Consider the following 25,123-nt stretch of genomic DNA (forward strand, 5'->3'; position numbering starts at 1 on the left):
GGTGAGTCACGCTGAGGTTTGACAGAAAAGAACACAATTCTGTAAAGCAATTATCCTTCAATTAAAACATAAACCAATTTAAAAAACAAAAAAAAGATGTTTCTCCTGGAGTCCCAGCTTTTCCGCTGGTCCTGGGTGTGAGGACAGGAAAGACAGTGGGGGTAACAGTGTGGGGAACAGATTAACCCCTTCAGGGTCCAGCCAGGTCTCACTAGTACATTTGGGTGTGTGGTTAAGCCAGGGGAAGTTTCAGGAAACAGGCACGGCAAGTATTTTTGTAAACAATGAGTGTCTTGTTTTAACCAACTAACCTGTGCCTTTGTAGTGGGATTCTCTAAAGAATACTGATCCACTGCAGCCCCACAGGAGCTTGGTGACAACAAAGTGACTCAGTGCAAAATACAGCTGAGCCCGTTCAACAGCAGCTGGGTAAACTATGCACCCTCCCCTGATCTCCAACAAGAACCCTCAGGCAACAGAAGGCTACAGAGGCTAGAAATTATCCCCACGGAACTGAACAGGGATCAGTCTCAAATTCAAGTTACAATAAGCCTTTATAAAAATCAGAAAACAACAGAAAGAGTGGGAAGTGACACGCCTGGGTTGACCGTGGACTCAGGGGAGACAAACACCTGCCTCAAACTCAGAGACCGCGGCCAGCCCCTTCCCCGGGCCTCCTCCTGAGGAAGGCCTCTGGGTCCCCAGCCTGGCCGCCTGCCCCCAGGAGGGAAGCCCGCCCCCCTGGTGCCCACATGACTAGGATGGGCAGGACGGTGTCCTCACGTAACAGGAGGACACAGCAGGCCACAGAGCCGGTGAGCGGCAAACCCACGTCACCAGCCCCAGGGCACAGTGCTGCTCCGCAGGGCCCAGCAGAAGGGCTCCCGGGCACTGAGCTGCGTGAACTGGAGCGCGGCTGCCCGAGTCCTGCGGGAAGGTCCCAGGAGTGGTCGGTCAGCGGGCTGGGAGCGGGAGAGGGACAAGGACAGCCAGCCCTCGGCGCACTGGACTCAACAACAGGGGCTCATCCAAGGGACCCGAGGGGAGAGGCAGCGAGCTCCCTCCTGATGCTCCCTCCTTCAGGGATGCTGTGAGGGACACGAGGGCCTCTGGAGGAAAGGGGGCTGGATGGCAGCAGGGTTAAGTGTCCAGGCTCTCATCAGACCAGTCCGCACCACACTGCTGGGTGTGCAAGCCTGGGCACGGGGCCCGGCCTCTCTCAGCCTCAGTGTCCACGTCTGCTGACTGGGGATGACAGCAGCCTGGCCCTCACCTGGGTGTCTGCCAGATGACATGACAGGCTCGGAAAGCACTCGCCACGCTGCCTGGCACACAGAGGCTCCTGCACACTGCTACCCCCGTCATTAGACTGGATTCCCCCAAAGCTACCACCTTCGGCTCGGATTCAGCCGTTTCTTTGAATAACACGCTGAGCGGAAATTCCACCGTGGTCCAGACGTTAGGACTTGGCACTCTCACTGCCGGGACACCGGCCTGGTCCCTGGTTGGGGAACTAAGATCCCATAAGCTGTGCAGCACGGCCAAAAAATAACTGAAGAAAATTTTAAAAATAATCCTATGTCTATTATAAATAAGCATGAGTTGATTAGAAGGTAAACAAGTGGGAGAAAGGCAAACTGTTACAAGAGTCCCCGAATGACCTATTACCAAGAGAACCATCAGCATATTTCAACTGGTGGATGAGTTTCAAAACTTCCATTAAAATGTCAATTATTCACCAGTACATAACCACATAATGTTCATTCATGTAACACGATAAGGACTCTTTAATACTTCACAGAGAAACAAACGCATGCTATATTATTAAATAGTTAACCTTTCGACGATGCTTCCTTAACTCACTAGGCTGAAAGATGCATGCAAAGAAATGAACAGAAACCAGATTGATTGCAACTCTGATGCTAAAAATGCAAGAAGCGTCACAGGCAAATACAGTAAAGCAAACATGACGGCAAACATAGAAGTGAGATGAAGACTTAGAGAACATGGAGCTGGAAACAGAGCATATTTTTAACCACAGAAGCGAAATGAGCTATTCAAGGTTTACTAGAGAAACACTATAAGTTATTACTCAGGAGATACCATTCTATTACAATATCATGATTTATTAAAGCAGAGCATTCTGGTCAGCAAAGGGCCTTAAGAGTTGTCTGTTCTCAGCCAAAATTTGCTATAAGTTAGTTTCCCTTAATAGAAAACACGTTATACTTTAAAGTAGTAATTTCACTGATTAGGAAGTTACCATAATACCTATTTTAAACCTGAACAAATCTAACCACCTATTGGACATTAATGTAAAATCCTTACCTAGAACTTGATATAAAACTTCTCAGAATAAATCCATTAAAGCAGGCATCCCATGAAAATCTGTAAGGAAAGCTAGCATAATAGCAAGTGGAGTCTTCACATCTTAGGAACCATAAAAGATACTTTGTACAAGAGTCTAGGAGAGACATTAACCATGCAAAAACTGATGAGATTTACCGTCTAAACTCCAAGCATCAACACCGAAAGGATATTGGGTCAAAAGACCATTAATTCTACGTTTAGAGGAGCATTTCTTCATGGAAGCATAATCTCATTTATGATTACACAGGTTATGTAGTGCATGATCCACCTACACAATGCTTCTAACTCTATAGCAATACACTAACTTTAACTTACTGCTATGCAGGAAAAACACCATTTAATGGGACACGAAGACAAAGCACAAACCAGACTAACGGGACACAGCATTGATATGACCAGAGCAAGGGGGAGGATGGGGGAGGGGAGATGGATGTGTGAACTACAGCCTCCGGTGGGGGGGATGGGAGGCTGGAGTCTGGATTGATGAGGGCTAAACAGGCAACAGGATGAGTCAGGAAATCAAAACCAATGATGAAAGCAGACACGCCATCAGAAAACTGCACAAGGAGAAAATATTCAGAACTGTTCTTTTACAAATACTCGGAAAGAAATCAAGCATGAAACCACAGAGCAATCGTCCAAGAATTTTAAATATCAACTACTTAGACAATGATACAATTATAAAAGCAGTGTGTCAACAGACCACAAAATGGACCAGTTACCACTTCACATGCATCTAAAATGACCCACAGTTAATTTAATTCTATGCTAACAACGCAGCTCACAGGAAATGGGTGGTAACAGAAAAAAGGGATAATACAAGTGCAGTTTCAAGGCAGAGTGTTGTACACGTGATTCACGGGGTAAACAGCAGTGCACTCAGAAACCGAGGCTATACACGAAAGAAAGCCGGCACATGTGCTTTAGAGCCGCACACTCTGTCACCAGAAGCCCGAGGGCGTCATCCCGTGTTGAGACGTGCGGAAGAGTGAGGCAGCCCGACTTCTTCCCTGGGGCTCTGGGGCACCGGGCCTTTAACTGGTTTCATGCGCACAGCTGGCCTGAGGGAGCAGCCAGGCCCGTCAGCAAGCGGACCAGTTCAGAGTCGGTTTTCTTGCCACCGCATGCCCTGCACCCTGCAGCCATTCGTCCCCAATGGAACATGTGCTGCCCGGCTTTCACTCGCCATGAGGGCAGCCTATGGTTACTTTCACGAGGCTGTCTGCTCCCTGACCACAGAAACTGACCTGCCGCTGCCGTGCCCAGCAAGGGCCAGGCCCACCGCTCCAGAGGCAGGCTCTGGCTCAGTTCATGATGGCGTGCTAAGCCGGTGGTCCAAATATCAAGACGGATTGGTCCCTGTGCCATTAGGGAATGATTAAAGACCAGGCAGTTTTAAAAGTCTTAGACCTCTGAGCATAGCAATTGTACCTGATTTTCTTCTGGGGAGAACAAGAAAAAACAAAGAAAGAAAAACGGTGTGCTCGGGGAGGCATGCGGCAGGGAGGAGTCAGACACATACCGGAGTCAGGACGCCCAGCCGGTCTCCCTGGAGCGCTGGGCTGTGCCGCCTCCTTCGGGGCGGGGAGCGCTCCCTGCTGGGCGGGCAGGAGCCGGCAAGTGAGGAGGCAGGACACAGGTTGAGGGAGCTCAGGGACTTAAAACGCCGAAGGCTGCCTAAGCGCGACCCGCCCGCCCTGCTGTCAGTCTCCTCGGCCCGCTGCTCCGAGCTCTCCTTCTCCTCCTGGATCCACCTAAAAGAGAGCAAAACTCGTCAGCTGCCCTCGTCAGCACAGGACCGTGTCTGGACAACAAATTTGGGCTGGCATTCTGTGTCACGATGAGTAAATTCCGGGAACATCTGCTCATTTCACATCTCGGCTAAAAGGTTCGACTTTCCCTCTTTTGAATATTCTCAAACTTGGAATAACTTAGCACTGAGTCTTACAAACTGGCCCCTGGTCATTCACGTTTGATTTGACTTATTTACGCTAACATTCTGACGGGGCCTGGGTGGCGACTCTCTCCCTGTGAGGAGACACCTGAAGTTGACCACCTTCATCTTCCCTGCTCTCAAGGCAGAGAGGCACGTCAGGGTCTCAAGTCTTTTCCACTGGGAAACGGGAACTCTCTATAACCAACACAGCGATTCACGAACAAGCCGGAGTTTCTAAACAAAAGTCCCCACACCAGATGAAGTGCTGAGGGGATTTTTCTTTTTTAATGGTTGTATGTGTAACAACGCATCACTTGATGAAGTTCTCCACCAGCTTTGTGCGAGTTTCTGGCTTCATGTCAATGTGACGCATTCACCTAGAATTCACGCTTCCTGCTCTTCTCCCCTAATGTGTAGTGGATGATTTTATATAGCAGTTTAAATACTCGATGATGCCTATAAAATGATTTCCAAAATAAAATACAGGATTCTGGCAGGTCATAACCTCTTCAGCTTCATTCTACCTATAAGTTCTGAAAGTTTTTCACTTGTGAGAGCAAGCTGAGGGACAGAATTTACCATTGATAAACAAGTCAACTTACTGCCTAAGGAAAATTGACTTTACCTGACAACTTGCTGTAAAAATAAACATATTCATATGGAACCGTTCCATATTTCCGGCGGGGAAGGGGAAAGCCCGTCTTTCTGAGCTGGTCTGAGCTGACACAAGGCCAAGGAAGCAGTCTGTCTCGGCGTCAAAAGTGCAGGCGCCACCACCTGCGATGGCTGGCTGTGCCGTTCACCCCTGCCTTCCCCCCGAGTCCCGCGTGCTCGGCACACAGGCACGGACGGGCACCTCGGCCTGGGCTGACGTGACGAGAACTATCTGAGCAGCAGCTCTGCCTGGTCCTGCGCGGGGTCACCGGCCTGCGGCCGCTCTGGACACAGGCCCGGGACAGGGGCGTAGCTGTGCGCGTGTGGCCCAGGCAGGCCTCGGGGCCCCCGGACACCCGGCTGCACCCAGACCGAAGGCCCGCTGCTCACCACGAGGCGGGCCTTTGCGTTCTATCCCGATCTGTAAACTGTTACAACTGCCAAGACGGTGTCTAAAGAAAACATCTTAAATATACTGATGAGATGAGAAAAACTCAAATCCATGTCTTTGGACCACTGTCTTACAACAAGCCAATCTTCACACTGTATTCAGTTAAAAAGGACAATGCAGATCTGAGTGGGAATTTGCCAACCCCCAAACCCCTGCTTTTCTGTTCCAGGTGGCTTTGCACCGGAACACAGGAGTCTCCGATGGACACAGGTGGGTGAACCCACAGGGCTGGGGGGCACACGGGCCGCAGAGGACACCGCCTCGGCACCTCACCCACCTTGGGGCTCAGAGCTGAAGGGAAAACGCCAGAACACCGCCCCACAGAGTGCTGACACCAGCTGTGGACAGAACGCCCTGCCTCTCTGAGCTCTCTCATCAAGGGCGATCTCAGAACTGAAAATCCTTGAAGCAGGCCTGAAGTCAATTCTCTCACTGTGGAACACTCAGAATTCTCGTAGGAGAAGAGAGCTCCTCAGAGATGCCCAGGTTCTGGGGAGCTGAGTTCGGGTGCACCCACCGGATCTCTTCACTGATGGCGTCCAGCGGCTCCTGAAGCATCACAGGAAGAGTGTCGCCATCGGCCTGCCCACTGGGCGGCAGCTGACCGGCCACGCTGAGGAGGGTGACCCCGTCGCCCTCGCGGTCAGACACATCCTCGTCACTCTCGAAGGCCTGGGCCACGGTGGCCACCACGCGGGCCTGCTGCGCGGACTCCCAGTCCTGCTCCCTCTGGCTCTGCACCTGGGCACGAGAAGACCACGGCTCGTCCGCGACATTCAGGACAGCTCTCGTCTGTCAGGAACCGAGCACAATTTGTATGGAAGCCCCAACTTTGTATAAACGGCCATGCTTATGAGACACGGCCATCTCTTAAGCGAGCAGTACTGAAGAAACGGGCAGCAGGAGAATCGAGTTCCTAGGTGGCCTGGTGACACTCAGGTCTCAGCGTGGACAGAAGGCAATCCTATGAGGTTATTCACAAGGGTGGGCTGACCGAGTCAGAGACAAAAACCCAAAATTAAAAACTTACATCCATGCCTCCATCGGGCAGGCTGAAGGAAAATAAGAAGGAAAAAATCCTTCAGCTCCGCAGCCGCTGGGTCCACCTCAGCGGTCATCACTTGTACTAGCTCCCCGAGGAGTGCCGTCCTCACAGGTTCCCAGCCCTCCGTGCTCCAGGCTGGTCTGAACACGCACAGACAGGAGCGAGCTGGGCAGCTAGGGGACTGGAGGGCCAGCCCCCCGCGGCTGTCCTCTCGGGGCACAGGCACTCGGGCTGTTCTGGGGGACAGCCCCTCGCACCGCAAGGGCGGCTCTGCCATCAGAGACGCACGGGAGAGTGCCTGCTGGGGCCCGTGCCGCCCTCCCGATCTCACACCTCACACCCTTCTCTCTGCAAGTCTCCCCCCTGTCCGACTCTCAACCCAGGTCCTGCCTTCTCTCCCACACGTGACCTCAAAGCATCCGAGGGGCAGCCTCGAGGTGCTGGCTGCCGGCTCCCTGGCCGCGTGGTCTCAGCCCACGCCCCCTGTCTTCCTCACGACCCCTCCCCAGGGCCTGACCACCCCCTTCGCGGGCTGCAGGACCACCTGCCATCATCCCTGCTCCGTTCCAGCAAACCGGCTGCCTATGGGTTCACCCCCATCAGCCCGGTCAGCACATCCTCTCGCTGCTCTCACCTTCAGATGGCACAACGGGAACCAGCCGACTCCTCCTCCAGGGTACCCTGCAGCGGCCACTGAGGGTGTCTGAAGGCTGCTTGGGAGAGGCATCTGCTGTCTATATAGCGCATGATGCATCTAAATTATGCTTCTAACTGTATAGTGATACACTAACTCTAACTTACTGCTATGCGGGAAAATCACCATTTAATGAGACACGAAGACAAAGCACAAACCAGACGAACTGAACACAGCACTGATATGACCAGAGCAAGGGGGAGGATGGGGGAGGGGAGATGGATGTGTGAACTACAGTCTCCCGTGGGGGGATGGGAGGCTGGAGTCTGGATTGATGAGGGCTAAACAGGCAACAGGATGAGTCAGGAAATCAAAGCCAATGATGACAGCAGACACACCGTCCGAAAACTCCACAAGGAGAAGATATTCAGAACTGTTCTTTTACAAATACTCGGAAAGAAATCAAGCATGAAACCACAGAGCAATCTTCCAAGAATTTTAAATATCAACTACTTAGGCTATGGTACAAGTTATAAAAGCAGTGTGTCAAAATACCACAAAATGGACCAGTTACCACTTCACTTGCATCTAAAATGACCCACAGTTAATTTAACTCTATGCTAACCACGCAGCTCACAGGAAATGGCTGGTAACAGAAAAAAGGGATAATGCAAGTGCAGTTTCAAGGCAGAGTGTTGTACACGTGATTCACGGGGTAAACAGCAATGCACTCAGAAACCGAGGCTCCACACACAAGAAAGCCCGCACATGTGCTTTAGAGCGGCACACTCTGTCACCAGAAGCTCTAGGGCGTCATCCCTTTCTGAGACTCGGAAGAGTGAGGCAGCCCAACTTCTTCCCTGGGGCTCTGGGGCACCGGGTCTTTAACTGGTTCCACACGCACAGCCGGCCGGAGCGCGTGGCCAGGCCCATCAGCAAGCAGACCAGTTTAGATTCTTGGTTCTGTTGCCACCACATGCCCTGCACCCTGCAGCCACGCGTCCCCGATGGAAAATGTGCTGCCTGGTTTTCACTCGCCATGAGGGCGGCCTATGGTTACTTTCATGACGCTGTCTGCTCCCTGACCACAGAAACTTCCCTGCCGCTACCGTGCCCAGCACAAGCCAGGCCCACCGCTCCAGAGGCAGGCTCTGGCTCAGTTCATGATGGCATGCTAAGCTGGTGGTCCAAATATGAAGACTGATTGGTCCCTGTGCCATTATGGAATGATTAAAGACCAGGCAGCTTTAAAAGTCTTAGACCTCTGAGCATAGTAAATGCACGTGATTTTCTTCTGGGGAAAAAGAGAAAAAAGAAAGAAAGAAAAACAGTGTGCTCGGGGAGGCATGCGGCAGGGAGGAGGCAGACACATACCGGAGTCAGGACGTCCAGCCGATCTCCCTGGAGCTCCGGGCTGTGCTGCCTCCCTCGGGGTGGGGAGCGCTCCCTGCTGGGTGGGCAGGAGCCGGCAAGTGAGGAGGCAGGACACAGGTTGAGGGAGCTCAGGGACTTAAAACGCCGAAGGCTGCCTAAGCGCGCCCCGCCCGCCCTGCTGTCAGTCTCCTCGGCCCGCTGCTCCGAGCTCTCCTTCTCCTCCTGGATCCACCTAAAAGAGAGCAAAACTCGTCAGCTGCCCTCGTTAGCACAGGACCGTGTCTGGACAACAAATTTGGGCTGGCATTCTGTGTCACGATGAGCAAATTTCGGGAACATCTGCTCATTTCACATCTCAGCTAAAAGGTTCGAATTTAACTCTCTTGAATATTCACAAACTTGGAATAACTTAGCACTGAGTCTTGCAAACTGGCCCCTGGTCATTCACGTTTGATTTGACTTATTTACGCTAACATTCTGACGGGGCCTGGGTGGCGACTCTCTCCCTGTGAGGAGATACCTGAGGTTGACCACCTTCACCTTCCCTGCTCTCAGGGCAGAGGTGCACGTCAGGGCCTCAAGTCTTTGCCGTGGGAATCGGGAACTCTATATAACCAACACAGCGATTCACGAACAAGCCGGAGTTTCTAAACAAAAGTCCCCACACCAGATGAAGTGCTGAGGGGATTTTTCTTTTTTAATGGTTGAATATGTACAAACACATCACTTGGTGAAGTTCTCCACCAGCTTTGTGCGAGTTTCTGGCTTCATGTCAATGTGCCGCATTCACCTAGCATTCACGCTTCCTGCTCTTCTCCCCTAACATGTAGTGGATGATTTTATATAGCAGTTTAAATACTCGATGATGCCTATAAAATGATTTCCAAAATAAACTACAGGATTCTTGCAGGTCATAACCTCTTCAGCTTCATTCTACCTATAAGTCCTGAAAGTTTCTCACTTGTGAGAGCAAGCTGATGGACAGAATTTATCATTTATAAAACAAGTCAACTTACTGCCTAAGGAAAATTCACTTTACCTGACAACTTGCTGTAAAAATAAAAATATTCATGTGGAAAAAACCGTTCCACATTTCCTGTGGGGATGGGGAAAGCCCATCTTTCTGAGCTGGTCTGAGCTGACACAAGGCCAAGGAAGCAGTCTGTCTAGGCGTGAAAAGTGCAGGCGCCACCACCTGCGATGGCTGGCTGTGCCGTTCACCCCTGCCTTCCCCCCGAGCCCCGCGTGCTCGGCACACAGGCACGGACGGGCACCTCGGCCTGGGCTGACGTGACGAGAACTATCTGAGCAGCAGCTCTGCCTGGTCCTGCGCGGGGTCACCGGCCTGCGGCCGCTCAGGATACGAGCCCGGGACAGGGGCGTAGCTGTGCGCGTGTGGCCCAGGCAGGCCTCGGGGCCCGCGGACACCCGGCTGCACCCAGACCCAAGGCCCGCTGCTCACCACGAGGTGGGCCTTTGCGTTCTATCCCGTTCTGTAAACTGTTACAACTGCCAAGACGGTGTGGAAGAAAACATCTTAAATATACTGATGAGATGAGAATAACTCAAACCCATGTCTTTGGACCACTGTCTTACAACAAGCCAATCTTCACACTGTATTAAGTTAAAAAGGACAATGCAGATCTGAGTGGGAATTTGCCAACCCCCAAACCCCTGCTTTTCTGTTCCAGGTGGCTTTGCACCAGAACGTGGGAGTCTCCGATGGACACGGGAGGGTGAACCCTCAGGGTTGGGGGGCACACGGGCCGCAGAGGACACCGCCTCGGCACCTCACCCACCTTGGGGCTCAGAGCTGGGGGGGACACCCTACAACGCCCCCCAACAGAGTGCTGACACCAGCTGTGGACAGAACGCCCTGCCTCACTGAGCTCTCTCATCAAGGGCGATCTCAGAACTGAAAATCCTTGAAGCAGGCCTGAAGTCAGTTCTCTCACTATGGAACACTCAGACTTCTCGTACGAGAAGACAGCTCCTCAGAGAAGCCCAGGTTCTGGGGAGCTGAGTTCGGGTGCACCCACCGGATCTCTTCACTGATGGCGTCCAGCGGCTCCTGAAGCATCACAGGAAGACTGTCGCCATCGGCCTGCCCACTGGGCGGCAGCTGACCGGCCGAGCTGAGGAGGGTGACCCCGTCGCCCTCGCCGTCAGACACATCCTCGTCACTCTCGAAGGCCTGGGCCACGGTGGCCACCATGCGGGCCTGCTGCGCGGACTCCCAGTCCTGCTCCCTCTGGCTCTGCACCTGGGCACGAGAGGACCACGGCTCATCAGCGACATTCAGGACAGCTCACGTCTATCAGGAACCGAACACAATTTGACATGGAAGCCTTGACATTGGAGAAACGGCCATGCTTATGAGACACGGCCATCTCTAAAGCGAGCAGTACTGAAGAAACGGGCAGCAGGAGAATCCAGTTCCTAGGTGGCCTGGTGACACTCAGGTCTCAGCCTGGACAGAAGGCAATCCTATGAGGTTATTCACAAGGGTGGGCTGATGGAGTCAGAGAGAAAAACCCAAAATTAAAAACAGTCCATGCCTCCATCGGGCAGGCTGAAGGAAAATAAGAAGGAAAAAATCCTTCAGCTCCGCAGCCGCTGGGTCCACCTCAGCGGTCATCACTTGTACTAGCTCCCCGAGGAGTGCCGTCCTCACAGGTTCCCAGCCCTCCGTGCTCCAGGCTGGTCTGAACACGCACAGACAGGAGAAAGCTGGGCAGCTAGGGGACTGGAGGGCCAGCCCCCCGCGGCTGTCCTCTCGGGGCACAGGCACTCGGGCTGTTCTGGGGGACAGCCCCTCGCACCGCAAGGGCGGCTCTGCCATCAGAGACGCACGGGAGAGTGCCTGCTGGGGCCCGTGCCGCCCTCCCGATCTCACACCTCACACCCTTCTCTCTGCAAGTCTCCCCCCTGTCCGACTCTCAACCCAGGTCCTGCCTTCTCTCCCACACATGACCTCAAAGCAACCGCAGGGCAGCCTCGAGGTGCTGGCTGCCGACTACCTGGACCCTGTGGCCAAAGCCCTTGCCCCTGTCTTCCTCACGACCCCTCCCCAGGGCCTGGTCTCCCCCTTCGCTGGCTGCAGGACCACCTCACCTGCCATCATCACTGCTCTGCTCCAGCGAACCAGCTGCCTATGGGTTCACCCCTATCAGCCAGGTCAGCACATCCTCTCGCTTCTCTCACCTTCAGATGGCACAACGGGAACCAGCAGACTCCTCCTCCAGGGCACCCTGCAGCGCCCACTGGGGGTCTCTGAAGGCTCCTTGGGAGAGGCATCTGCTGTCCATATAGTGTATGATCCATCTACATTATGCCTGTAACTGCATAGTGATATACTAACTCTAACTTACTGCTATGCAGGAAAAACATCATTTAATGAGACACGAAGACAAAGCACAAACCAGACTAATGGGACACGGCACTGATATGACCAGAGCAAGTGGTGTGATGCTGGAGGGGAGATGGATGTGTGAACTACAGCCTCCGGTGGGGGGGATGGGAGGCTGCGGACTGGATTGATGACGGTTAAACAGACAACAGGATGAGTCAGGAAATCAAAACCAATGATGAAAGCAGACACACCGTCAGAAAACTCCACAAGGAAAAATATTCAGAACTGTTTTTTTACAAATACTCGGAAAGAAATCAAGGATGAAACCACAGAGCAATCGTCCAAGAATTTTAAAAATCAACTACTTAGACAATGATACAAATTATAAAAGCAGTGTGTCAAAAGACCACAAAATGGACCAGTTACCACTTCGCATGCATCTAAAATGACCCACAGTTAATTTAATTCTATGCTAACCACGCAGCTCACAGGAAATGGGTGGTAACAGAAAAAAGGGATAATACAAGTGCAGTTTCAAGGAGAGTGTTATACACGTGATTCATGGGGTAAACAGCAATGCACTCAGAAACCTAGGCTACACAGGCAAGAAAGCAGGCACATGTGCTTTAGAGCTGCACGCTCTGTCACCAGAAGCCCTAGGTGGTCATCCTGTGTTGAGACGCGGAAGAGTGAGGCAGCCTGACTTCTTCCCTGGGGCCCTGGGGCACGGGGCCTTTAACTGGTTTCACACGCACAGCTGGCCTGAGCATGCGGCCAGGCCCATCAGCAAGCTGACCAGTTTAGAGTCATGGTTCTGTTGCCACCGCATGCCCTGCACGCTGCAGCCAGGTGTCCCAGATGGAACATGTGCTGCCTGGCTTTCACTCACCATGAGGGCTGCCTATGGTTACTTTCACGAGGCTGTCTGCTCCCTGACCACAGAAACTTTCCTGCTGCTGCCGTGCCCAGCACAGGCCAGGCCCACCGATCCAGAGGCAGGCTGTGGCTGAGTTCATGATGGCGTGCTAGGCCGGTGGTCCAAATATGAAGCCTAATTGGTTCCTGTGCCATTATGGAATGAGTAAAGGCCAGGCAGTTTTAAAAGTCTTAGACCTCTGAGCGGAGCAAAAGTAGCTGATTTTCCTCTGGGGAAAAACAGAAAAAACAAAGGAAGGAAAACACTGTGCTCGGGGAGGGATGTGGCAGGGAGGAGGCAGACACATACCGGAGTCATGACGCCCAGCTGGTCTCCCTCGCGCGCCAGGCTGTGCCACCTCCCTCGGGGCACGGAGCGCTCCCTGCTGGGTGGGCAGGAGCCGGCAAGTGAGGAGGCAGGACACAGGTTGAGGGAGCTCAGGGACTTTAAACGCCGAAGGCTGCCTAAGCGCGCCCCGCCCGCCCTGCTGTCAGCCTCCTCGGCCCGCTGCTCCGAGCTCTCCTTCTCCTCCTGGATCCACCTAAAAGAGAGCAAAACTCGTCAGCTGCCCTCGTCAGCACAGGACCGTGTCTGGACAACAAATTTGGGCTGGCATTCTGTGTCACGATGAGCAAATTCTGGGAACATCTGCTCATTTCACATCTCGGCTAAAAGGTTCGACTTTCCCTCTTTTGAATATTCTCAAACTTGGAATAACTTAGTACTGAGTCTTGCAAACTGGCCCCTGGTCATTCACGTTTGATTTGACTTATTTACGCTAACATTCTGACGGGGCCTGGGTGGCGACTCTCTCCCTGTGAGGAGATACCTGAGGTTGACCACCTTCATCTTCCCTGCTCTCAGGGCAGAGGTGCACGTCAGGGCCTCAAGTCTTTGCCACTGGGAATCGGGAACTCTCTATAACCAACACAGCGATTCACAAACAAGCTGGAGCTTCTAAACAAAAGTCCCCAGACCAGATGAAGTGCTGAGGGGATTTTTCTTTTATAAGTTTTTATGTGTAACCAACGCATCACTTGATGAAGTTCTCCACCAGCTTTGTGCGAGTTTCTGGATTCATGTCAACGTGCCGCATTCACCTAGCATTCACGCTTCCTGCTCTTCTCCCCTAATGTCTAGCGGATGATTTTATATAGCAGTTTAAATACTCGATGATGCCTATAAAATGATTTCCAAAATAAACTACAGGATTCTTGCAGGTCATAACCTCTTCAGCTTCATTCTACCTATAAGTCCTGAAAGTTACTCACTTGTGATAGCAAGCTGATGGACAGAATTGACCATTGATAAACAAGTCAACTTACTGCCTAAGGAAAATTCACTTTACCTGACAACTTGCTGTAAAAATAAACATATTCATATGGAACCGTTCCATATTTCCTGCGGGGACGGGGAAAGCCCGTCTTTCTGAGCTGGTCTGAGCTGACACAAGGCCAAGGAAGCAGTCTGTCTAGGCGTGAAAAGTACAGGCGCCACCACCTGCGATGGCTGGCTGTGCCGTTCACCCCTGCCTTCCCCCCGAGCCCCGCGTGCTCGGCACACAGGCACGGACGGGCACCTCGGCCTGGGCTGACGTGACGAGAACTATCTGAGCAGCAGCTCTGCCTGGTCCTGCACACGGTCACCGGCCTGCGGCCGCTCTGGACACAGGCCCGGGACAGGGGCGTAGCTGTGCGCGTGTGGCCCAGGCAGGCCTCGGGGCCCCCGGACACCCGGCTGCACCCAGACCCAAGGCCCGCTGCTCACCACGAGGCGGGCCTTTGCGTTCTATCCCGTTCTGTAAACTGTTACAACTACCAAGACGGTGTCTAAAGAGAACATCTTAAATATACTGACGACATGAGGAAAACTCAAACACATGTCCTTGGACCACTGTCTTACAACAAGCCAATCTTCACACTGTATTAAGTTCAAAAGGACAATGCAGATTTGAGTGGGAACTTGCCAACTCCCAAACCCCTGCTTTTCTCTTCCATGTGGCTTTTCACCACAACGTGGGAGTCTCCGATGGACACGGGAGGGTGAACCCTCAGGGCTGGAGGGTACACGGGCCGGGGAGGACACCGCCTTGGCACCTCACCCACCTTGGGGCTCAGAGCTGGGGCGACACCCTACAACACCCCCTCCACAAAGGGCTGACACCAGCTGTGGACAGAACGCCCTGCCTGACTGAGCTCTCTCATCAAGGGCGATCTCAGAACTGAGAATCCTTGAAGCAGGCCTGAAGTCAGTTCTCTCACTATGGAACACTCACACTTCTCGTACGAGAAGACAGCTCCTCAGAGAAGCCCAGTTTCTGGCGAGCTGAGTTCGGGCGCACCCACCAGATCTCCTCGTTGATGGCATCCAGCTGCTCCTGAAGCATCACAGGAAGAGTGTCGCCATCGGCCTGCCCACTGGGCGGCAGCTGACCGGCCGAGCTGAGGAGGGTGACCCCGTCGCCCTCGCCGTCAGACACATCCTCGTCACTCTCGAAGGCCTGGGCCACGGTGGGCACCACGCGGGCTTGCTGCGCGGACTCCCAGTCCTGCTCCCTCTGGCTCTGCACCTGGGCACGAGAGGACCACGGCTCGTCAGCAACATTCAGGACAGCTCTCGTCTGTCAGGAACCGAGCACAATTTGATATGGAAGCCCCAACTTTGGATAAACGGCCATGCTTATGAGACACGGCCATCTCTTAAGCGAGCAGTACTGAAGAAACGGGCAGCAGGAGAATCCAGTTCCTAGGTGGCCTGGTGACAGTCAGGTCTCAGCGTGGACGGAAGGCAATCCTATGAGGTTATTCACAAGGGTGGGCTGACCGAGTAAGAGACAAAAACCCAAAATTAAAAACATACATCCTTGTCTCCATCAGGCAGGCTGAAGGAAAATATGAACGAAAAAATCCTTCAGCTCCGCAGCCGCTGGGTCCACCTCAGCGGTCATCACTTGTACTAGCTCCCCGAGGAGTGCCGTCCTCACAGGTTCCCAGCCCTCCGTGCTCCAGGCTGGTCTGAACACGCACAGACAGGACCGAGCTGGGCAGCTAGGGGACTGGAGGGCCAGCCCCCCGCGGCTGTCCTCTCGGGGCACACGCACTCGGGCTGTTCTGGGGGACAGCCCCTCGCACCGCAAGGGCGGCTCTGCCATGAGAGACGCACGGGAGAGTGCCTGCTGGGGCCCGTGCCGCCCTCCCGATCTCACACCTCACACCCTTCTCTCTGCAAGTCTCCCCCCTGTCCGACTCTCAACCCAGGTCCTGCCTTCTTTCCCAGACATGACCTCAAAGCATCCGAGGGGCAGCCTCGAGGTGCTGGCTGCCGGCTCCCTGGCCGCGTGGTCTCAGCCCACACCCCATGTGTTCCTCACGACCCCTCCCAAGGGCTGGGCCACCCCCTTCGCTGGCTGCAGGACCACCTGCCATCATCCCAGTTCCGTTCCAGCAAAGAAGATGCCTATGGGTTCACCCCCATCAGCCCGGTCAGCACATCCTCTCTTCTCTGACCTTCAGATGGCACAACGGGAACCAGCAGACTCCTCCTCCAGGGCTCCCTGCAGCGCCCACTCGGGGTCTCTGAAGGCTCCCTGGGAGCGGCCTCTGCTGTCCCCCTCCCGCCTGGTCTCCAGCTCTCTGCAAGCAGGCGCTGTGCCCCGCCCTGCCGGGCAGCTCCCGGGGGCTGCAGGAACCCATGTCACCAAGCCCCCTGTCCTCCTTGCCCACCCCGCCGCCCTCCAACAGGTCTCTCCCTGGCTCCAGGCCCCACCCTCCCTGGGGTTATTCCTCAGGCCCTTGCGCCCCATTTCAAAGATAAATAACACATGATGTCCACCACTACAGCCTTCGTACTTTTTGAGAATGAAAGTACACAAATGACGAACCCTTAACTGAATTACACGATGACTGTCCAAACTCACCTGTTTGTCTGCGGTCCTTAATTCCTCTTCTAAGGAACTACACCTTTCGAGAGCGTGTCGTAGTTGCTCTCTCCACTGAAATAAAAGAGGCCGAATCACCGTGTGTTGATGTGTGTACATACGTTAGTGCGCTTCTTATTCTACCCTCACCTGATTCCATGGCTACTGTAACAGAATACCTTTAATGTCTCTCATTGACCTTAAGGTGAAGAAAATCTGCTTACTAACAGCTTTAAATTCTCAGTTTCAGAGGAAAAAACTGTTATCCTAAAAGAACTGTATTACCCAGTTTTTAATTGCAAATTGGTATACAGAATAAAAAAAACCTTGAGACATTTATGCCAACTAATACTTTTTAACTGGGCACTTCCCAGGTGTCTCAGTGGTAAAGAATCTGCCTGCCAATGTGAGAGGGCAGGTTCGATCCCTGGGTCGGAAAGATCCCCTGGAGTAGAAGATGGCCACCCACTCCAGTATTCTTGCCTGGGAAGCCCCATGAAGAGAGGAGCGTGGTAGGCTACGGTCCACAGGGTCGCAAAGACTCGGACATGTCTGAGCATGTACTCAGGCAACGCTTTTTAACCATATAAAACTCTGAGTTCTTACAGAAAAGCCTGTATTTACAAGAATTCAAGAAGCTCAAAAGTCAACTAGTTCCATAAATACACGCATCGTCCACCTAACCAGGCAGCAAATGTACAAATCCAGGACGGCCGCGTGGCTGGTACCTTCTCGTCCAGGGCCTTGTGGTGCTCAAAGAGCAATCTCAGCGCCCTGAGCAGCTCCACCTCGCTGGTCATGCTGGCTGGGGACTGCGCCTGCTGCGGGCCCGCCGTCATCCGGAGGGACGGCACATACCGGGAAACCAGGATCTCCAGGTGTTCCAGCAGCAGCTGCAAGGCGGGACCAAAGGAGCACCTTCAACCTCACACTTGAATTCAGGGCTGAGAACGCCTCTCAGCCTCACGCTAAGACCAAAACCATGCTAAGGCACGTCGGAATCCCGCCAGTTCAGTCTGAATTTAGAGTGGACTTCCCCAGTGTCCCAGGAGTTAACACTCCACACTTCTGCAGGGCTCATGGGTTTTAATCCCTGGTCGGGGAACTAAGATCCCACACAAACTGCAGCATGGACAAAAATGGAAGCTAAGAGAACTCTCCCCTCAAGTGTACTAAAATTACATTAGCTCTCATCATAAATTTGAAGCAAGGTATGAGAACCCCAAACTGATCCACCTCGGTCTGCTCAGTGGGAAGATGTGAAAAATGACTTGAAAACCAGACAGACTTTAAAGACACCAACACGGAGCCCAGCGGTGACCCCCGCGGGGCACAGGTCAACACGTGAGACTCCGCCTACTGACCCTGGTGTTGTTCCTTTCGGCTTTCAGCTCCGCGATTTCCGCTTCTCTTGTAAGAAGCTGCTCCCTGCATGCCTTTAGTTGTTGAGATGTGGCCAACTCCTAGAAAACAGGTAAATGAGGAAGTAACTAAACGCAAACACAAATGTTAAAGAGAGCGAGACTCTGAAGACTGACACTGTCCATTCTCTCCAGGCTCCACTCAAAGGATCTCCCTGCCCCTCCGGAGAAGAGGGGGTCCGCTGACCCCAAGACCACACAGACCCCTACAACTCAGACTGGCCTGCAGCCTCCACCTCGACCTGGCAGGCACGCGGCAGGGGAGAACCCGGAATCCAAGCCAGCCTTCTCAAGACCCAGGGAAGTCTGAGAAACTTTCCTAAACATACACCTAACAACAAAGTGGATAAAGAGATTCTTCAACGACACACAGACAAGTGACCTAGAGCCCCTGGGGAGAGTGAAGAAGAAAGGTAAGGTCTACAAGGCCACCAGGCTTTGGAGTGTTCCTCTGCGAAAGAGGCTGATGGCACCCCAAGGCCATCTGTTAGCCTGACTCCACTGAAGTCACCCAGTCATTCAATGAAATGCTTAAAATGGTAAATTCATGTTATATGTATTTTATCACAATATGTATGTACGCGGGGCCGTCCATGTGGTGAACTTGCTCAAACCGAACCACGCGGACTCTTTCATTCTTCGATTGTTCTTTGCACAAATACAAAAATCCTGGGCCACGTATCCCCTACTACATACTAAGTATTCGGCACCTAGAGCACTGCCCAACACTTTTTAAGAGGCATGCAGTAGACATGTGAAGCTATGAGGGTGTATGTTATATACATGAGCACTAGGTACCCGTCACGAGAACACTGGACGAACTGGTCTGTGCTTTGTAAGATGGGAGACGTTAAGGGGCTTAGTCTTTCTGCTTCAAGGACTGACTCTCTAGCTCGATCCACATGCCCCAGAGACTCCTCCAGCCAGGGGATGCCTTGTTTGGAAGAAGAGAGACCTTAACGGGCTTAGCCTTTCTGCTCCAAGGACTGACTCTATGGCTCAGTCCACGTGCCCCAGTGACTCCTCCAGCCACTGTTTCCCTTCCTGTGGGGCCCCCGCCCATCGTCCATGCACCACATGCACAGCCTCTTACAAGGTCAACCTGCTGGGGTCGATCCTGCCCAGGAGGCCAGAACGCCCCGGCCGGCAGGGCCCACAACCATGCGAACACAGTGAAACAGAACCCCAACGCTTCACCAGGTGAGGGCCAACCCGACGGGCCCAGCCCCCGGCTGCTCTCACCTCCGGCCACTCTGCTTCCAGGACTTGGGATGAGGCCAACTTATTTCTTGTCTTGGCCTTTTTCTTGGGGTTGCAGCATGGGAAAAGCGCCCAAAGGCTGGCCCTTCTGCGACCCATCCTCGCGGATGTGGGCAGCCCCCCACTCAGGGGCACGTGCTGTTTCCCAGGCAGATACCTCAGCACCTGAGGTATCACCACCGATCGCACACTATGACCACCGGTCTCACGCACACACCGCTCTCTCACACACACCGCTCTCACACACACCACTCTCACACACTGCTCTCACACACACCGCTCTCACGCACACACCGCTCTCACACACACCGCTCTCACGCACACACTGCTCTCACACACACCGATCTCACACTATGACCACCAGCTCCGCTGTCTCAAGAAGAAATGGCACGAAGGCTCTGCCTCCAGCACATCTCCCAGGAGCCCAGAACATGGAACCCACTCTGTCACAAGGGGCTCCATGGTAACAGGGGGGCTGGGCTCAGGCCCACCATCAAGGGTGCAGAGAGCGGGGAGGGGCTGCCAAAAAGATGGCAGGTGTGTGTTGGGTGCGGGAGAAGGAAGGCCGTGCCCACAGCTCAGGCCCACCGTCAAACGTGACCCTGCAAAGTCACTGGGTCACAGTCAAACCGAACAGTATAAACTGCTTCAGAAACCACCACCACTAGGGATGAGCACGTCTTCTAAGTGGGCTTCTGCTTCCTCCACCCCCGAAATAAGCCTGCAGTGAGGCTACTGAAAGGGCACCCCTGAACTCAAGGGTGTGCCCAGAACCCACCCGGCTGAGGAGCACTCACCATGCTGGCTGCCCCTCACTCTCACCCTGAGCTTGGTCCTCCCTGACTGGCTCCCTCACTCGAGCTCAGCAAGGGCTTGACCAACCTCGCTCCGGGCGCTTACAATGAACCCACAGTGGGGACAGGGTTTCATTCAACCTGCTGCGAGCTCGCGCTCTTAACTTGGACCCTGGGCCGCCAGAAGACTCGGCCCCATGGGGGCGGCATGGTGGAAGTTCAGGGGTGGCCCTGCCTCCAGCCGTGACAGCCAGCGCCTCCCAGATCCCGCCAGGGGCTGCCCTGCCCTCCCTCCGCGCCCGAGTCTCCCACCCCCTCTCCTGGCCCCACTCCCAGCCTCGCGGCTCTCCACGCGCCAGGGCATAGCCCATACTGCTCCTGGCTCAGCCCGGACCTCTGCGGTCACTTGAGGACTCAGTCCCCTGGGTGCTTGGGGTCGTATGTCCGCCCATCTCAGCAATGACAGACTCTGGGGAGACAGGGTACAGTTTCGGGTCCCGCCCTCAGTGCACCCTGAACACGTTCTCTTTTTTTCGCTTTATCTACTGGAGTTCTCTGAGACGTCTTTTGAAAACCTCAACTGTGGCTTTCAAAAAGACTGTAAAATCACTGTGCTCAACTTGAAGAATAAAATCTTCATTGTCAACCTGAAAGTGAAACTGGAGGGAAGATTAAAAGCAGTCGCTTTTCTTTTTTTTTTTCATCGACGAAAGAGCCTTTATTTACCTATTTATATATCTGCCTTGGTCCAAAAAATACTAACGGTGGTAAAAGCAGTCACTTTTCAAACTGAAAAAGAAAACCCACATGTGACCCCATCACAGAACACAGGTCACACAGCCCCGCCCTCCTCAGCTTCTCGTCCACCACCAGCATCCTGTCATCGCAAGGCCTGCCCTGGGCTGGCAGGCGCAGGGGAAGCGGGCACACCGGCTCCTCCGTCCCCAGGCTGCGTGGGCCGCTTGCTCCACCTTCTTCCCAAATTCAAGTGGCAATGAAAGAGCGTGGGCAAGCTGGGGATTCTGATCCGAAACACAACCGTGGGTACTAAGCAAGGACCCCTGCCTCTTGTTTTCCTGGGATCAAATAAAGATGATCAGTATAATTACTGTGATGCTTACATGTGGCCTCAGATGAGAGAAGACACCCAGGGCTTCCCCACTTCCAGTTACAGACGCAAGCAGCTTGTAGGTCAGCCTACCCAGAGCTAGAAAAGCTAAATACATTTTAAAAGAGGTCCTCAGGCAGCCACAATCCAAGATTTCAAGCAACAGGGAAGCCCAGTGAGGCAGCTGGAGACTGAGAGGTCCGCTCCTTCCCCCACGGCATCTGAACAAAGCTGACTCTGCGAACAAAAGGCAGGGGAAAGTCCAGCAGAGGGGACTGGCTAACACAGCTCTGGACGGCTCCTCCGGCTGGGAAGACAAACATATGAGCGCAGGCCTGACAAGTCAGTCCGGATGGTAGAGACCAATCTCCCCAAGAAAAGTTGGGCACAGAAAACGTACCCAACACTCTGCCCAAACTGGCTGAGCGCTGAGTATCAATCACCTCGTGGTCTTCAGGAGGCGGACGGTGGGATTCAGGACCTGCCGAGAAGGAGGGGCCCTGGGAGGGCCCCCAGGCTTCCAGACGGAGACGCCGGAGGGCTCCTCCCTGGGGTCGGGTGGGGGGAGGCGGGGAAGGTGGGTGAAGGCTGCTGAGACTCAGCTTACAAGGACCCCCCCCCAGCCTCAAGTCACTCAGGCCCTGAGTGAACAGAGAGCTCTGTCCCCACTAGAGGTCTACGTCAGAGGAAAGTCTGGGGAAGACAGCATCACTCAGGACCTCTAGGGTTTTCCAAACGTAGTGTCCAACATGCAACCAACAAAGCAAAAAAGGGTGTAACAACAAACAGGACCAAGAGAAAAAGAACTGAAACAGATCCAGAGGTAGCAGATGTCTATCAGAATATCAGAGGTATGCTAGAGGTATCAGATGCAAACGTCACCCGTTCAAAAAATATACTTGACCAAAGGAGAAATTTCTGAGAATCAAAACCGATGCTACAACTTTAAAATAACAGGGACTGAATTTACGAACTCAGTCTCTGGGCTTAACATCAAACTGGACGTACCTGAAGAGAGGATCAGTGAACTGAAGGATGGATCAGTTAAAAAATATATATAAGAGGGAAAAAAGTACAGAAAGAGCCCGTTGTGAAACTATGTTGTTAAAAGCTATAAATGGGTCCCCTTATGAGGGAGAAAAGACAGAAAGGGGAATAAGAAATGCCTCCAGGGGTTGGAACTAAAGAGCCTCTTGATGAAAGTGGAAGAGGAGAGTGAAAAAGCTGGCATAAAACTCAGCATTCAAAAAATGAAGATCATGGCATCCGGCTCCATCGCTTCATGGCAAATAAATGGGGAAACAATGGAAACAGTGACAGACTTTATTTTCTTGGGCTCCAAACTTACTGCAGATGGTGAAATTAAAGGACACCTGCTCCTTGGAAGGAAAGCTATGATGAACCTAGGCAGCATGTTAGAAAACAGAGACATTACTTTGCCGACAAAGGTTCATTTAGTCAAAGCTGTGTTTTTTCCAGTAGTCATGTATGGATGTGAGAATTGGCCCATGAAGACAGCTGAATGCCGAAGAATCAATGCTTCTGGACTGTGATGTTGGAGAAGACTCTTGAGAGCCCCGTGGACTGCAAGGAGATCCAACCAGTCCATCCTAAAGCAAATCAGTCCTCAATATTCACTGGAAAGACTGATGCTGAAGCTCCAATACTTTGGCCACCTGATGCGAGAAACTGACTCACTGGAATAGAACCTGATGCTGGAGAAGACTGAAGGCGGGAGGAGAAGGGGACAACAGAAGACCAGACGGTTGGATGGCATCACTGACTCGATGGACATGAGCTTGAGCAGGCTCCGGGAGCTGGTGATGGACAGAGAAGCCTGGCGTGCTGCAGTCCATGGGGTCGCAACGGGTCAGACGCTGAGTGACTGAACTGACTGGCACGGACGGGGCCAAGAGTTGGCTCAAGAATCAGACTATTGACTCAAAAATGAAAACCACACATTGGTTTCAGCAGCTCTGCGGGTGCCTGAGGCGAGAAGAAAATGTTCCAGCGCTCAGAGGAAAAAAGGTGTGGCTTTTAATGGCACAGCAACGCCGAGAGCTGACTTTTCAAGAACAACGAAGTCAGGAGATCATTGACGGGCGCCTGTAAAATGCTGCAAAGAAACACCACCAACCTGGAGTTCTACACCCAACAAAAACATGCTTCCAAGGGGAAGGAAAATAAAGACTTTTAGGGCAAATGGAAATGAGACAACTCTTCACCCACAGACATGAACTAAAAAGATATTAAGGCCGTGCTTTGGGAAAAAGAAAAGTAGTCTCTGACTGAAATATAAAAAACAAGTAAAGACCAACCATGAGGTAACTCTGACAGTACACATTAACTCTACAATCATGACAACACCAAAAATATATCTACAGTTTTAAAGGATAACAGTGACAAGGAGCAAACAGCCGTGTCAGGGAGGCAGTAACAGCACTAAGTTAGACTTAAATGTAAACCACGCGCCGTATCTGCGCACACTCACCCAACCACCTGGCAGAGGAGGAAGAACTAGAAAAGCACCTCATCCTTCTAACAGAAGGCCCGAGACAAGGACACAGAAGAGGCGGGACAGACAGAAAACAAACAGCAACACGCTGTCTGCACACGGGAACATCAAACTGTAAACAGAGCAAAGGTTCTCACGGAAAGATAAAAAGTGTCAAACTGATTAACATCAAAACTCTACACTATTCACAGAGGTACATGTGAAGATGGAAGACCACAGACAGGTGATACGATAAGATACGCAGGCAAACAAGGACAGAAAACTGATGTGGCAATATCACTGTCAAACAGTGCCCTGAGTAAGAAGCATTCCTAGCGATAAAAGGAAGCATCTCATACTGATACAAGTTCAGTCTACCAAAAAGATGAGGATTCTAAATTTGAATGTACCTAATAACATAACCTCAAAATATCAATACATAAAAACTGACAGAAACAGAAAAGGAGTAACAGCCAGGTTCACAATCGCAATGGCAGACGTTAAAGACACATCTCTCACGGAGCTGGGCTCCCTGGTGCGTGGGCACCTGCAGCCATGAAGGACCTGAAGTGCGGCCGGCGCTGCGCTGAGGCGTGCTGCACACGTGAGACACGCACTGGAGTTTAAAGACGCAGCGTGAAGAAGAGAACAGAAACTGATTCATTGGGTTCCATCATGCTGATTGATCACACACGGAAAGGGTACTGCTTTGGGTGTGTTAAAATAAAACGTATTACGGATGATTTCACCTACTTCTGCTTTACTCAACGTGGCTACCGAAATCTGAATTATATGATTGACAAACCTGATCTAAGTGATACGCACGGAACACTGCATTCCCCCTGATACGCGTGATTTTCAGGGGCCCAAGGAACATATAACAAAAGGAATATATATTGGGCCACTAGGAAAGCTCGAATTATTTCAAAGGACTGAAATAATGCAGGGTATGCTTAGGGATTGCAATGGGCTGACGGTCTATGTGCCCTCAAACTTCACCCCGCACGTGGAGATGATACTCGGAGGCAGGGACTCTGGGAGGGGTCAGGTCAGGAGGGAATGGGCTCCCGTGATGCGAGAACAGGGAGAAGCAGCAGGCAGTCTAGGAACCAGGAACCAGGCCTCACCAGACGTGGCACCTGCTGGTGATCTTGGGACTGCCCAGCCTCCAGTACTCTAAGAAACAACTTTCTCTTGTCTAGCAGCTAGTCTACAGTATTGGTAACAGTAGCCCTAAAAGCCTAAGACAGGGCTCTTCATGGAATTAAGCTAGGAATCAAAAAAGGGTCACTAGAAAAACCTTCCCAAACATTGGGAAGTTAAATGACATACTTCTTGAAGAACTTCATGAATAATAATTTTAAAAAACACAACGAAAATTAGAAATACTTTTCCATA

At 52.5% G+C, this 25,123-nt stretch overlaps 1 long non-coding RNA gene across 2 annotated transcripts in view; it reads right to left on the reverse strand.

The window, feature by feature from the left end:
- Window positions 1–16,643: 16,643 nt before the first annotated feature.
- The window catches only part of LOC133050803 (uncharacterized), a 54,334-nt gene continuing 45,854 nt past the window's right edge, over window positions 16,644–25,123 (reverse strand). For both annotated transcript variants that reach the window (XR_009691700.1, XR_009691699.1), the window contains 3 exons: window positions 18,013–18,111; window positions 17,377–17,541; window positions 16,644–16,723 (listed from right to left, as the gene is read on the reverse strand). This is a non-coding gene — a long non-coding RNA (uncharacterized LOC133050803). The remainder of the gene's footprint in view (window positions 16,724–17,376; window positions 17,542–18,012; window positions 18,112–25,123) is intronic.

Source organism: Dama dama, chromosome 33 (genome assembly GCF_033118175.1).
Source record: "Dama dama isolate Ldn47 chromosome 33, ASM3311817v1, whole genome shotgun sequence".
Taxonomy (NCBI): domain Eukaryota; kingdom Metazoa; phylum Chordata; class Mammalia; order Artiodactyla; family Cervidae; genus Dama; species Dama dama.